The sequence below is a fragment of the Equus asinus genome, chromosome 5 (genome assembly GCF_041296235.1).
Source record: "Equus asinus isolate D_3611 breed Donkey chromosome 5, EquAss-T2T_v2, whole genome shotgun sequence".
NCBI classification, from domain to species: domain Eukaryota; kingdom Metazoa; phylum Chordata; class Mammalia; order Perissodactyla; family Equidae; genus Equus; species Equus asinus.
This window is the reverse complement of record NC_091794.1, coordinates 29,689,984-29,702,435: the sequence shown is the minus strand read 5'-3', so window position 1 is coordinate 29,702,435 and position 12,452 is coordinate 29,689,984. Positions and strand designations below refer to the sequence as shown.

At 41.8% G+C, this 12,452-nt stretch overlaps 1 protein-coding gene across 7 annotated transcripts in view; it reads right to left on the bottom strand.

Moving 5' to 3' along the window:
- ATP13A4 (ATPase 13A4) overlaps positions 1-12,452 on the bottom strand; it is a 123,041-nt gene that overhangs the window by 91,980 nt on the left and 18,609 nt on the right. Inside the window, exon 1 of one of the 7 annotated variants that reach the window (XM_070509168.1) lies at positions 5,948-5,964. The exons of the other annotated variants lie outside the window; for them this stretch is intronic. The gene's annotated coding sequence lies outside the window, so the exon portion shown is untranslated. Of the gene's footprint in view, positions 1-5,947; positions 5,965-12,452 lie in introns of those variants that run through there. 7 annotated transcript variants of the gene reach the window in all.

The window sequence follows — 12,452 nt, the reverse complement described above, 5'->3', positions numbered from 1 at the left end:
AAAATAAGCCAGGACCTAAGCCAACACCACGCAGTGTGAGGGGGCGTGGTGTACTGCGATGTATTCACACAATGGGATGTCACACAGCCCTGCAGACAATCACTGCCAGCAACAGCTGGCAATACGGACGATGCTCAGCAATGTAACAGTGAGCGAAAAAAGTCAGGGCAAAGGGTTAGAGCAGCATGATAACCTTTTCATGAGGTTAAAGACAACCAACATCTAAAATATGTTTTTAGGATACACTTAGATAAAAGAAAAGCACATGGAAAGGAAGGCCAGGGAACGGTGAGCACGTGATGCAGGACAATGCTCACCTCTATCGGGACGAGGCAGAGAAATGAGCAGCCAAGCTGTCAAATGGAGGTTATTCTCAAGGTCGTGGCTTTTGTTTGGGGTGGTGGGGTCATCACATTATTATAGAGAACTAATTAAATAACTAACTGAATTAATGCATGGGCAAATAACTAGTATTATGGACAACCTAATTGTGAGCACCTGAAGTCTTAGGAAATAAAGGAAGAAACAATCAGTCAGAGGGACTAAGAGAGGTGTCCCCCTTCAAATGAGCAGGTGCCCCCCAAGTCCCATTTCCTGTGGTCTCCGCTATGCTTTCTTTTTTCCCAACACTGAGGCCACATGTCATCTTTCATTTCACATCTCATACTAGGCTGGCTCATTGGTGTTATGGCCTCACACTGTAGGTGTAGGCAATGGTTCTCAACCAGGGTCATTTTGCCCCCCGGGGGACATTTGGCAATGGCTGGAGACATTTTTGGCCACTCTGGACTGGGTGCCAGGTGCTACTGACATCTGACGGGTAGAGGCTAAGAATGTTGCTAAACATCCTACGATGCAGAGGACAGCTGCCCCCCAACCTCCACTACGAAAAATTATCTGGCCCCAAATAGTGCCGAGGTTAGGAAACCTGCTGTAGGCATTTGAGTCTCCCCACCTAACCTAAGCAGGTCTTTAGGTCCTAGTGCCTAGGAAGCTGTCCTCAGCACCCAGAGGAGAACTAGAAAATTTTGATATTGAAATCTATGGCAAAAAAGGATTTGTGCTTAATGCCAAGTGACCCCTTAGGTCAGTAGTAGTCACAGCAATTCATTTTGCAAATGAGAGAAAGCAAATTGCTCATGTGGTCTGCTCCTTCCTCCCTCCCCCACCCGAGCCACTTGCCCCCCCATCTCACTCTGCCCCAGCCACCAGGACATTTGCTGGAACTTATTGAGCTCTTTCCTGACTCAGGGTCTTCCCGTAGCTGCTTATTTCTCATCATTTTAAGTCACCTTTACATGTTTCCTTCTCAGAAAGATTTTAGCCAGTCTCCTATATAATTACAAGCCCTTGATCTCATACACTCTTTTTAACACTTTTTTAGCATTTTCACAATTTCCAGGTAGTATTTTCTGCTTGCTTTTCTAACTGTTCCTCCTTTCTGACCCCTACAACAAGACGTTAAGTTCCGTCTGTTTGGATCCATTCAAGTTTGTTTCCGCCAATACTGTTTACCCAGCACCTTGCACATTATCTCTGCATAGTGGGCACTCAGTAAATATTTGCTGAATGAATGAGCGACTGTACTAACGGAAAAAGGGAAGAAAGGAAGGACAGAGGGAAGGAGGGAACGGAAATTAATAAACCCTTACTCTCTATGTTCCTAGCCCAACAAGTTTAACTATATCCTCTTCTAGGACACCCTAAGAATGAAATCAGTCCACGGTGGGGGAGGGGGACATAAGCAACCTGCACCTACTGCTCTGTGTCTTTGGTCAGGAGGAAATGTTAACTATCTCATCATTTGCATTCCACTCAAGTTAATCTCTAAGGCCAGATTTCTCAAACAAGTGCTTTCATTTTTCTTTTTCTTCCTCCTCATAGTCTGTCTCCAGGAGTTGAAAAGATGCTAAAGGTAAGGCTGAGATTCACAAACTCCTTACCTTCAACAGAGCCAGACCAAAGAAGGGCCAGGGCTGGAAAGAACAAACTGATGTGGGCGTCTGCTGCATAGGCTCCTGCTCTGGACCAAATGATGTGTCCACAATTACCTTTGGGTGAGCTGTGCTAATTTCCTAACCGTGGAAATTACAAGAAAAATTATTTTAAAAATATATGAAGAAATACTCTCCCACAATGACTACTTAACAGCTGAGTCTCAATTTCCGTTAACAGTGTTGACATCCATTAAGTGGTGCCAAGTGTGAGCCTTGAGGGGATCCTTAGGAGTCTAGTGGCCTCACTGCCATCCACTGTCCCTTGTCAGACAGTTAGATGTCATTTAAATCAATTTCATTCCTGGCATTGGAATTTCACTTCTCTCTCATTCCTAGCTTTGGAATGCCACCTCTCTGGCCATTCTCTTGCCACAACATCACCCACACGACTACTATGGGAAACAGTAGAATGACACCCGTGTTAGTGTCAGTCCCCAGAACGGAGCAACTCAGCACAAAAATGTTTAGGTACTGCATCCCCAGCATAAAGTCTCCGAGGTGTCTTTGCTTCAGGTCAATTCAAATTGCCTGCTGTGTCTAAGGCCATGGGTAAGTTAGGTCTGCCGGAGATAAATTTCCCACCCTCAATGGGCTGACAGGAGACATGATGAATTAAAAAGTAACTGTATTTCAGGCCTTAAGTATCATAAGCCCTACGCGTAGCTGTCAGCATCACAGCAACACCCAGCCACTACAGTGTGATAACTGACAGATGGGTAGTATGGTTCCCTGACCTGGAAACCAACCTGGACCATAACAGTGAGAGTGCTGAATCTTAGTCACTAGACCACCAGGGCTGCCTGAAGATATCCTTCTGGGATGATAATTAGGAAAAGCTTTTCGGAATTGTTACTTGAGGTGGACATGGGGAGAATTGTTAGAATTTCAATAGTTGGGAAAGGAGGGTAGGAGAAAGGGCACTCCAAGTGGAGAAACTAGCCTTGGGCAAAGGTGCAGAGTGTGGAAACATGGAGTGTATTTAAGGACAAGATGCCAGTTGAAGGTGTTCCAGGCCAGTGTCCTGTGGTACTACAATTAACCCAGTGATGTATGGCCAGACCATGCACCTTTGGGTGGGACTTGAGATTCTAGCACATGCACTCTACTCCAGCTAGCCATTGGCCAGAAGACAGTTGACTGAACCCTTAAAAACTGCACCTCCATCTTTTTGCCTCCACAACCAGCAGGTGGACCTCTCAGGCTTCCGTAAAGCTGGTGTCCTCAGGCAAACTCAGGGCAGAGCCCGCAGCCTCTGGCCATTCTGTCTGGGCCACAAGCTGATTATGGAAACAGGGTGAACAGACATCCGTGGAGCTTTAGTGTCTTTTGACTAATCAGGGTTTCCTTTTCTCAGCCCGCGAGGCCGCCAGCTGGGCTGTGGAAAGTCTTCCTTGTTACGCCGGTTGGCTGGGAGAGAAGAAACCCGTCCCTCCTGTCAGCGGCAGGCAGGGTAGTAACACCCCGCCCTGTGGATAATTGTCTATCCAGACTTGGCTGAAACTCATGAAAACACACAGTTTGGGTGAATAATAATGTCTTATTATGTTCTAGTCTCTACAAATACATACTTCTCCATATTCTGCCTTAATCTTCACAATCCTCTAAGGAAGGTAATATCAGCTGTAGGTGAACAAGAAGGTGAGGTCCCAGGAGGTTAAGCAGTGTATCCAGTCACCCAGCTGGTAGGTCACGGAACCAGGTCCTTCTTACTTAAAAATCCTTTCCTCCCAACGAGGCCTCCTCTCATGAAGACACTCCCTCCTCAGCGCTCTGATGGTCTCATCTGGCAGGTGCTGCAACTGTCGCTGATTGCTCTCCTTCAAGCTAATGGCTGTGCTGCCCAGACAAGTTCTCAGCTTCCCCTTCAGCAGGTTTTCACAAGCCTCAGACCACAGAGTGAGAGGAAATCTGCAGGAGGGACTCCGCCCAGCCGCCAGATGCTGGTTTCTGCAGGCGACATCCTATCTCTTGGTCTACCTGTCTTGGACAGGAGACAATTTCTGGGTTTTCGTGTGTTGCTGAAATTAAAACTTCTCTTGCTGGTGACGTCTGAGCGGCATAAAACAGAGCACAGACAGGTCAGTGTCTGGGATGCCCATCCTGTCTGGGAGCCTACTCACTGCACGGGATGAAGACCCACGGCAGGGCAGAGCAAGGGAAGAGGCCACGTTTAAAGACCAAACAAGGCCACTTACTAATTTCATCATCTGGAAGTCACTACCCCACCTGAAAAATAAGAATACTAATGCCTACCTCACAAAACTGTTACAACAGTAAAATGGACAACAATGGTCAAAGTGTTATTCAAATATAAGCTGTTCCTATTATGAGGGCAATTAGACTTAAGGCTGATTGATAAAACCTCAGTGAGGTCCTGACATGTCTGGTCCCTCCTTATCATTTGTATCTCAGCTTCCTGGACTGCACAGTCTAAAGAAGCTACCTAGTCCCTCTCTAGCACCTATATCATATATGGGTATCATATATATCACATATCAATATACATATATCATCCTATATATATATATATTTTTTTTTTTTTTTGCTTGGAGAAAATTGTCGCTGAGCTAACATCCGTGCCAATCTTCCTCTCTTTTAGATGTGGGATACCGCCACAGCACGGCTTCATGAGCGGTGTGTAGGTCCAGCCCCAGGATCCAAACCCACAAACCCGAGACCAAAGCGGAGACCGTCAACTTAACCACTATGCCACCGGGCTGGCCCCAGCACATCATCCTATTTTAAATCTCTACAAGCCCTTATCTCTATCTGACATTTTTCTCATTTGTTGACATTTTTTTTTAATTTTTAATTTTTTTTTTTAGGAAGATTAGCCCTGAGCTAACATCTGCTGCTAATCCTCCTCTTTTTGCTAAGGGCGACTGGCCCTGAGCTAACATCCATGCCCATCTTCCTCTATTTTATGTGGGACGCCTGCCACATCATGACTTGACAAGCAGTGCATATGTCCGCACCCGGGATTTGAACCAGCAAACCCCAGGCCACTGAAGCAGAAGGTGCAAACTTAACTGCTGCACCACTGGGCCAGCCCTTCATTTGTTGACATTTTTATGATCTGTTACTACAATGAAAGTTTCACGAGAGCAGAGCTTTGGTCTATCTTGTTCGTTGCTGGATCCCTGGCACGTAGTAGAACAGTTCCCTGCACAAAATAGGCCCACAAATACTTTTTGAATGAACAAATGGCTCAGATTACATTGCCGGGATTCCGATCTAAGGAAGTAGATTGGAATATTACTGGACTGGTAAACAGAGAGGCCAAAAATGACAATCACAGACTGTAAGCACCTAAGGAATCTCAGCAAATATCCAGTCAAACATCATTTTTCAGAGAAAAAAGCTGAGGTCTTAGGAAAATTCTCAAACAAGGACACGGAGAGAGAGAGAATGCATCAGACAAGCAATGATCTCCTTCCAAAGTCAGGCTTCCACTCTTTGATCAGTCGAGAATTTATCTTGACAATAAATTGTATCCTCAAGTATTATTTGTCTGTATTCCAGGTATTATTATTAGTTACTTTCCATAGTATTTAAGGGAATGAAAGAGAGAGAAGTATGGTATCGTGAACTCTGAGAGAGGGAAGGATCAGAGATGATCTGATCCTGTATTTCTCTCACAATGTGAAACTCCCACACTTCCAATGAAGCAAACTCTACTGCCTGGGAAGCCTGTTCCATTTTCAGACAACCCTACTAATAATCACACCGTGTGCCAGACACTGGGCAAGAGCCCAGACCGTGGTAGTCAGAGCGCCCTCCCACTCATCATGTGCATGCACACACACACCACTTCCCTTTCATCGAGAACAACTCCATTCTATTTGTTCAAACAATATAAAGTCAGTATAAATGTATTGATCATCCATTGCAAGTTTATGCCTAAACAAGGGCCTATGTAGATAAAAATCATTTGAAAATCACCATCTTACCAAGCTCTCTTGCTGAGACGGCCTGAAATCTTTTCCATATAACGGAAGTGGGTGGAAAGCATGCTATAGAACAATGGCTACCACCCTTTTTTAGAACAAGGAGCCTTTCTTAACATTGCTGGTGAGAGATAAATTGTTGAAAGCATTTTGGAAAGCAGTTTCACATTAGATAGTAAGGTTAAAAATATACAGACTGTATGACCCAACATTCTGCTCCTAAGTGTGTTCACTACAAAAGCATGTTCATGTGTTTATCAGCAAGTGCAAACAAGGAAATTTAAAGCTGAAAACAATCCAGTAGTCTATCAACAATGAAACTGTCTTTTTAAAGTATAGTCGTACACTGACATATACCAATACAATGAAAGTGAATAAACCACAATTTTATGTAATAATATGTATACGTCTCACAAATATAATAAGCAGAAGAAACAAAACACACAAAAAAAATAATCAGTGTGATTTAAATCATATAAACTTCAAAAATATTGTTATGGGATGCATACAAATTTAGGAAAATTATTTTTTTAAAGCAAGTAAATGATAATTACAAAAGTCAGATGAGAGTTATTTCTGCATAGGAGGAGGGTGACAGAGATGGGTGTAGTTAAGCAGGGCCCCCGGAGAATACCTGGAATGCTGGCAGTGTTCTATCTTCTGACTTACGCAATGATCATATGGGTTTTGATTTATTATTAAATTGGTTGTATATATTTTTTGCACATTTATATGACATTTCAAAATAAATGCCACATAATCTCAAATTGTTGAGTTCTACTTTTGCTTATGAAGGCATTATCAATGCTTGTTGGGCATATGAGTCCTCAGACCCATAGCAATAACTCTTAAGACTTATCTGGAGTTGCGGCCCACAAGTTTGCAACCACCGGCATGGGGGAGAACAGCACTGGCTTGGAGATAGGGAAGCCTGGGTTCTAGTCTCAACTCTGGTCCTATTAAACAATCCCTTTCCCCTCTCTGGTCCTCAGTTTCTCCACCTGTAACAGAAGGGATTGAATTATATGATCTCTTGAATCCCTCTAAATTTTAATACCTATAATTCTTGTAACAATAGGAACCTCCTGAATACCACCTATGTGACAGCTTGCAGTCCCCTCATAAGTGCACATCTAAGGTCATAAATCCCTTTCACAGAGATGCCTGCCTCCATTTCAAAGCTGGCCATGTGGCCTTCACTCAAGCTTTGACATTTCTTTAAGGAAAAATGAAGGGTGACTTCTATTGAGCCATTTGTGCAAATTGGTGCCAACATATTGTACAGACCACCTCCTTGAGAACTATGAGACAGCCCTCTGGAGAAAGGAGCATGCCATATGCAGGAAGCCCCATGCTTGATCCCAAGAATGGGAGTTAGCCTGCCACTGTGTGACTTCCTGACCACTGTGCCATATTCATCAACTGGGCATCAGAAATCCCCAGTGTGACAAGACTATCTGATTCATATTCGTAACTGGTATTCAGACTTGAGCACAGCCTTGGGGAAGGTTTCTCGCAATTCTGTAAGGTGGTATCATCAAGTCATGATGCATGATTCTGGTTTAGAATGACAGAAAAGGGGCCCTCTAATCTGCTGGAGGATTTCAAGCAAATGGGAAGAAGAGGAAGATGGTGAAATTAGGATGACAGGGAAATGAGTGACCTGATAAGAATAGAAAATTACTTGGGAGAAGAGTGGGGCATAAGGGAGACCAGGATTTCTGCCTTTTTCAAACATCCTGGGGTGCCACACCCAATGGAGACAGGGTAATTCAGGACTTTAAAGGCTGGGCCAGATAGTTATACATCATTTCAGGGTTTTCTAATGCTTTTATTATTACAGAGGCAATACATACACATATCAAAGATCAGAAAATAAAAATAAAAGTAAAAACTTTACACTCCCACAACCCAGAAATCACTACAATTAACAAGTTACGGCATATATGTTGTTTCTTTTACCAAAACAACACCATTCTGTCAATGAACTTTACTATCTGCTTTTTCATTCAATGGCCTCCATTTTTCCAAGTGAGTGAGTTTTTTACTCAACTAATATCCAAACCATATTCAAATTTCACCAAAAGACTCACTAATGTCCACTACAACTGGTTTTTCCAAACTAGCTTGGCATTATTCTCTTTCGTAACCTAGATGATAGTTAATGAATGTTCATCTTGTAATTATCCATTAAGCTGTATGGAAATATTTTGTGCACTTTTATGTAGGTACAAAAAGTACTATTTATATATACTATAATGTAATTCCCAAAAAAAGAAAAGGGGAAATGTCACATACTTTCAGAAGATTATCATTGTACTTTTGCTGGTTCTTTTAATCTAGTTCCTTCCCTATTTCATGATAATGACTTATTGAAGGGCCAGTCATTCTGCAAGAGTTCATGTGCTGATAGCTACACTCCCACTGATTGCAGATGTTATACAAAGACAAAAGACAAACGACCTAATCTTCAGCTTCTTTTATTTTAATGTTTTGGGTTTTTTGTCTGTTTGTTTTAGAAATAATAATATTTATCCCACAGGAGAATGGTAAAAAAAAATCCCAAGTTTTTGTTTATAAAGAACTTAATCATTTCACACTATATATGTATTTCAAATCATCACATTGTACACCTTAAACTTACACAATGTTATATGTAATTATGTCTCTATGAACAAGAAAGGGAAAAAAACTTAATTTTTGTTTTGCTATTTTGCATTCTAATAAAAATTTAGGTGTAATTTTATGTCCATTTAAGTTTGACTCTTAAACAAACAAAAGAAGGGATTTCCTTAGCACAGTGCTTCCGAATCTTTACCGTATAATGGCACTCATAGAAAAATGGCGACGTTTGCACAGTGCAGATCAGGTTAAAAAAAGATGAGGCTGTTTAAAGCTGGAGGGGATCAATGTCTCAAGGTTCTGTAAGGACCTCTGTAATCCATTGTAGTACCCCAGTGCCATTTGCAGCTCACCATTTGGGTAGCCTTGCCTTATTCTATGTTTATACAAAACAATACTTTTCTCTTCTCTTATGTCCCTGAGTCTAATCAGAACCATATTGGCCAAAGTTGCACCTAAACTGAGTATGTCCTATAACTACACAGCATTCCTAGAAACACCCAATCTTACACACCAACATGCCTTTATTCAAGCAGGTTTTTTGTTTGTTTGTTTTTGCTTTTGTTTTTGTTTTGCAAATACCTGCCCCAACCTCCTTGTTCCGTCTCCCAGAAAAAAATACCCTAGCAATCTTTAAGGTATTATTCTAATAAAAGTATCTCTATGAAGCCTCCTCGATAAGAATTAATCACAAGTTTAGAACCCAACTCATTGCTCACACCCTCCTCTCTGAATCTCCACCACTACCACTGCACATCTAGTTATGTGACTAAGAAATCTAGGGGTTTCCTTTAATATTCTCCTCCTCCCTCAATACCTGGTGAGTCCAAGGTCTACTGATGGTTTCTCCTAGAATTTCTCAAATTGGTCTCCTCTGCTCCATTCCTGTTGCTACTGCCTTATTAGTTCCATCCCCACTCTAGCTAGAATCACCGCAAGAGCCACTGTTTCCAGTTCCACCTCTGTCTACGCTCTTGTCCACACCGCTATCAAATTACCTTCCTAAAACAGACATCTGATTTCAATTCCTTACTGGAGTGACCAACCGTCCCAGTTTGTCCAGGACAGAGGGGTTTCTCAAGATGTGGGTTTTCCATGCTGATGCTAGACAGTCCAGGCAAACCAGGATGATTGGCCACCTACTTAAAACCCTTAAATCTCTTTAAAGCGGCATGCAAAGTTCTTCCTAATCTTTCCCAAACTATCTTTTCAGTCTCAGCTCTCTGTTCTCCTCGTCCCACTCCACCACACACAGACATGCACCCCATGCACCAGCTTTGCCAAGCTACATTCAGTGCTCCGAATGGAATGTGCTTCATCCCTTTACATCTCAGTACCTTTGTACATTGTGTCTCCTTGACTTAGAATGTCCTTCATCTTATCTGGGCTTGCTGGTAAGCCCCTATTCATCCATCTAGATTCTTTTCAACTGGCACTTTTTCACTGAAATCATCCAGGAATTGGCTATAGCTCCCTCTGTGTTCTCATAGCACTTTGCATAAACTGTTGTGGTCACACTAGCCCACCAAACTCTATCCTCCATCAGATATTCAGACCTAGGACTTTTCTTTGTATACCTAATACCTAGCACAAGGACTTACACATAATAAGTGCTCAATAAATGAAGGAGGGAGGAAGGAAGGAAGTGGGGAAGGAAGGAAAAAGAAACGAAGGAAGAAAGGAAGGAAGGGAGGAAAGGTATTTCCCTAGATCACTTCGCCTTCTGCATAGAACTTAGATTCGAGATAGTTGAATAAAATGTTTGCTCCTCCCAACAGTGTGTTAGCTCCTCGGGGGCAAGAACCGAGCCTTATCTATCTCTACAGCATCCACACTACAGAGGCTCATTCCACTTGTTCAATTGCTATGGTTGGCTATTGTCTAAGACTGAGAAAAGATGGTGACATAAAGGTCTTTGCTGGGAGACATGTCAAGAGGGACTGCAGGGATGCATAAGTGTGGTCTAAAGGTATTAATTGACTGCTGCCCCTTCCTGAGTGTGACTGCCACGTATTTCCCTTTACAACAATCACTTCTTCTCTGAGGGAGAACCTCTTTATTGCTAAATAAATAGATGGGAGTGTAGAGAATTGGAATCTCCCATCTAAACTAAGCACTGGAAATAGTTCAAACAGCTCTACCCTCAATTAGGTTCTCTGCCTAGTCAGAGAAAATTATTCCTTGCTTGATGATCAGATAGCCCCTATTTTCAAGCCATAAGTAGTTACCTATACCAACATGCCTAAATGTAGGACTACCAACCACATGCATCAAAATCACATGGGCACTTTTTAAAAACGCAGGTTCCTGGGCCACCACCCCAAATTTCTGAGGGTAGGACCAGAGGCTTAGGGTATTTCCAGCTCAGTATCTTAGCTGAGGCTTTGGGGAACTGCTGATGGAAACATTGACAGGGACTCTGCCATTTGGACAAGTAATTTTTCTTTTCTCAGATGAATATTACAAAAGTAACTACCTCATAGGGTTGATGTGACAATTAAATAATATGTTGCCTATAAGGTGCTTACGCAATGCCTGACACATGGCAAGTGTGTACTGCTCCTAGACTTTGAGTTCCTTGGTGAAAAGGACATGCCTTTTTCATCCTTGTATTCACCTTGGCATTTTGACATCCAGTATAGAAACTCATAGATAATAGGCCCCCAACAAATTAAATTTCACCAAATGTTAATCTTGAATAAGCTTGGAGGAAAAACTTAAAACAGGACATCATTTTTACTAAAATTGGCCAAGATCTTTGGCAAGGACTGAAAGCCAACCAAAGAGAGTTACAAGGGCATTTTTCTACAAAGTTGCACAAACTTTCTGGAAAGTAATTCAGCAAATTTATCAGAGGTCTTAAAAGTGTTCATAATTTTTGCTCCAATAATGCAATTATTATTTCTAGGATATGTCTTAAGGAAATAATCTGAAATGAAAAAGTAAAATTCTATATTTTTATACATAAGAGTACAAAATGCAGTAGAAAGAAATTAAATCTTCAACATTAAGAGAACAGTTAGGTATATATGACACCTCCGCAAAATGAAATATTATTCAGTCATCAAATTAAAGTTGACAATAAATTTTTAATGACACAGGGAGATATTTATAATGTATTAAACGAACAAAGGCATTTATAGTTTGAGTCTAATAATGTAGAAGGAAATTTATAGGGAAAAAAAGCTAGCAGAAAATACGCTAAATGTTAACAATGATAGAACTATGGTGATGTTTATTTATTTTCTTATACTTTTCTGTGTTTTCAAAATTTTATAAAATATATTTTCAAATAAAGTCAGACAGTCATATTATTTTTAAAAGTACATGAGACTTTTACCTCTGGAAACATAGAGTAGACTTCCTTTTTTCTATTCCTGTCAATAAATTCTACTAAAATCCCTGGACGTTATATAAAAAACAAACCTAAGAAGACTCTGAAGGGTGGAGAGAAGGCAGATTGGCTAGGGAACTTGAGAACCACAGAAGAAATGACACAGTAGTGAATCCCTGGGTTTTCTATTTGCCTCACCTATGGCTCAGAGCAGAAGAAGCTGGCAACCTGAAAAAGAGAGAAGAGGAAAAAAACCACCGTCCCCACCAAAACCCTCACCTCTCTAGCCAAATGACCAGGAAAGGGTCCAAAGTTCACAGACACACACACACACACACACACAAAGCTGTGGCCCCACCTACCGACACCAGCAAAGGCCAAGTGGGGAGTCCAGACCACTCTCCTCACCGTGTTATAAAGAGGGACCTCAACCTCTGCAGGGATGATGTCAGATAAGGCTAAGAAGGAAGCAGGGACTTTCATCCCCACAAAGTAGTAAGAAGCACCCTTTCACCTGTGGTGTCAGTGGAAACCATGTGGAGCCTGGAATCC